Below are 4,009 nucleotides of genomic sequence, written 5' to 3' on the forward strand. Positions count from 1 at the left end.
TTATGGCAAGGCTTTGTTTTTACCCTTAGTTGATTGTGTGGGCATATTTTTGCCTCACACCAAGTCAAGATTATCTAACAATGAATCCGGAAGAGAATAAATAAAGTGACCCACCCATGACTTGATATTTGAGGGATTTGTCATTGAAGGAGATCTCAAAGTTTGTTTCATCATTGCCAATGTGGCCTTATTAAGTGTTGCTGAGACAGCTAAGTTAGTTGCCTTCTGGAAGGTTCCAAAGGTTCTTATAGTTAAACACATTTGTAGTATATTGAGTATGTAAAACTGCCAAGCTGAAGGACAGCCTAAAGCACAAGAGAAGAGAGAACATGCTACGAAGTGTGATTTTTGGTGGTTACCTCAGTGCCCCTGTCATTTCCTAAGTATGATCAACTTGACTCATACTATTCTTCAGTGGGATGTGCAGGTAGCCATAGTTCCTTAAATAGACCTAAGGAGATGTGGCACTGGCAGACATGCTAACATTAACAGTATTAGTAGGTACATGTTTGGCATGACAACAAACGAACACAAAGAGGAGTTGGCTAAAGCTCAGACCAGGCTGTTTAGTAAATAATGAATTGCAGCAGTTCTCATTGATAATCTATTATATGGGACATTCTTACCATGGTTTCCATTAGTTCCTCCCTGTTCAAGGCAATGGATGACACTTGTCAGCGAGACAAGAAACAGCATGTACAGTCGTGGCCAAAAGTTTTGAGAATGACACAAGTATTAAGTTTCCCAAAGTCTGCTGCCTCAGTTTGTATGATGGCAATTTGCATATACTCCAGAATGTTATGCAAATTTGCCATGCAAATGAACTGGATCCCCCCAAAAAACATTTCAGCCCTGCCACAAGAGGACCAGCTGACATCATGTCAGTGATTCTCTCGTTAACACAGGTGTGAGTGTTGACGAGGACAAGGCTGGAGATCACTCTGTCATGCTGATTGAATTCGAATAACAGACTGGAAGCTTCAAAAGGAGGGTGGTGCTTGGAATCATTGTTCTTCCTCTGTCAACCATGGTTAACTGCAAGGAAACACGTGCCGTCATCATTGCTTTGCACAAAAAGCGCTTCACAGGCAAGGATATTGCTGCCAGTAAGATTGCACCTAAATCAAAAATGTATCGGCTCATCAAGAACTTAAAGGAGAGTGGTTCAATTGTTTTGAAGAAGGCTTCAGGGCACCCAAGAAAGTCCAGCAAGCGCCAGGACCGTCTCCTAAAGTTGATTCAGCTGCGGGATCGGGGCACCACCAGTACAGAGCTTGCTCAGAAATGGCAGCAGGCAGGTGTGAGTGCATCTGCACGCACAGTGAGGCGAAGACTTTTGGAGGATGGCCTGGTGTCAAAAAGGGAAGCAAAGAAGCCACTTCTCTCCAGAAAAACATCAGGGAAAGACTGACATTCTGCAAAAGGTACAGGGATTGGACTGCTGAGGACTGGAGTAAAGTCATTTTCTCTGATGAATCCCCTTTCCGATTGTTTGGGGCATCCGGGAAACAGCTTGTCCGGAGAAGACAAAGTGAGCGCTACCATCAGTCCTGTGTCATGCCAACAGTGAAGCATCCTGAGACCATTCATGTGTGGGGTTGCTTTTCAAACTCCAAGCATTAATTATGCAAGAATGGGCTGCCATCAGTCAGGATGTGGCACAGAAGTTAATTGACAGCATGCCAGGGCGGATTGCAGAGGTCTTGAAAAAGAAGGGTCAACACTGCAAATATTGACTCTTTGCATCTACTTCATGTAATTGTCAATAAAAGCCTTTGACACTTATGAAATGCTTGTAATTATACTTCAGTATTCCATAGTAACATCTGACAAAAATATCTAAAGACACTGAGGCAGCAGACTTAGTGAAAATTAATATTTGTGTCATTCTCAAAACTTTTGGCCACGACTGTACTCCATCTAATAATCCGTTTTAAGATATTGATGTTTTCAAGTACTGTATCTATTTCTTATTTATTCAGTGAGATACAGTGTGATGAAAATAAACTAAGAACTCTATCCGATAAAATCCAATAAAATAATAAATAAAATAAAAATAATCCAATAAATATTTCAGGTATATTTTATCCATCTAGAGGAGTCTTCTAAGCCTAGTTCATAATTTTCATTCTGTTGGTCCCGGTCTCATAACGTTCTATGGAACTGGTAGTTTATGGTTTCACATAGTTTTATATCATTGTCTGCCCACTGGGACTTGTTTCCAACCACATAATAAAACAGAGGAATGCATTCTTGGATTAGTTTAGAGCAAATAAATACTCCAGACACCGACAGCAACTCATAAAGTACACAGCCCACTTACACTGAAACTTACAACTATCCCAAAAGCTATCCCCTGTCAACTAATTAAATTGCCACTAATATCCTAGATCACGTCAGAGGAACACAAAATAATTAGGTCAATATAACTAACAACTTTTAAAGGTCTATTCTTGGTCAGTTTAAATGACAATTGAGACAGGGTTACAAAACAGATGGTGTATTCAATGCACCTTATATTGCATAATTAATGAACAATGTAACAGTGATTCACTACTAGGGAAAGACTGTGAAGGATTTACTAAATATATCACTGAAGTTGCTCAATCAAGATTTGTGTTTCTTTCTACATTTCTCTAAATAAATATGTAGTCTGAGATAAAAACCTAATCCTCCAGTAATGTAAAGTTTTACAACTGTCCTATGAGAGAAAAACAACTAACCACATTTCCATTCTGAGACAACCGTTAATTAGTATGCTTATATATAAGATCCATTAATTTAACACGTCAATGTCACATTTTTGCCTCTTGATGTCACCAGGGCAAGTTTTTCAAATTGTTTAATCTGGTTCAGAATGATCTGGATTCTGTAATCCTCGTTTTTGCAATGCAAGATCAGATTGATCTAGCTGTTTTTGAGACGTTTTTTCAGCAAATAACCAGATAGGATCATTCTGATTCAGATAACACAATATCAAGATCACACAATCCGGCATTTCAGGCCTACACCTTGCCATCTACTGGACAGGCTATGGTACTACTTCAACACTGTCATAATGAAACAGATATGAGCAGGGAAAGTGGGATAGCTAGTCAGTTGTACAACTGAATGCATTCAACTGAAATGTGTCTTCCGCATTTAACCCAACCTGAGTAAACTATATTAATAAAAGGTACCTAGATTAAAAATTGTCTGCATATCACATAAGTACATGCATTTATTTGACACTTCTCAATATAACAACTGACCACATTACTTTAAGACAACCAATTTAACATTACCTTTGGTTTTCAGATGCAAAATAGCTTTTTAAACCTTGTCACCTTAGTTATACTGAACAAAAATATAAACACAACAATTTCAAAGATTTTGTTGAGTTACAGTTCATATAAGGAAATCAGTCACTTTAAATAATTTAATTCGGCACTAATCTATGGATTTCACATGACTGGGCAGGGGCACATCTATGGGTGGGCCTGGGAGGGCATAGGCCCATCATCTTGGGAGCCAGGCCCACCCACTGGAGAGCAAGGCCCAGCCAATCAAACATAAATAGTCCCCAGCACCCCCTCTGATGATTCCCCAGGTGAAGTAGCCAGATGTGGAGGTCCTGGGCTGGCATGGTTACAAGTGTTCTGCGGTTGTGAGGCTGGTTGGACATACTGCCAAATTCTCTAAAACAACATTGGTCGAGAAATCAACATTCAATTCTCTGGCAACAGCTCTGGTGGACATTCCTTGCAGTGACCATGCCAATTGCACGATCCCTCAAAACTTGAGACATCTCCGGCATTGTGCTGTGTGACAAAACTGCACATTTTAGTGGCCTTTCATGTCCCCAGCACAAGGTGCACTTGTGTAATGGTCATGCTGTTTAATCAGCTTCTTGATATGGCACCCTGTCAGGTGGATGGATTATCTTGACAAAATATAAAACGCTCACTAACAGGGATGTAAACAAATGTGTACACAAAATTAGAGAGAAATAAGCTTTTTGTGCATATGG

Source organism: Oncorhynchus mykiss, chromosome 9, assembly GCF_013265735.2.
Source record: "Oncorhynchus mykiss isolate Arlee chromosome 9, USDA_OmykA_1.1, whole genome shotgun sequence".
Lineage (NCBI taxonomy): Eukaryota > Metazoa > Chordata > Actinopteri > Salmoniformes > Salmonidae > Oncorhynchus > Oncorhynchus mykiss.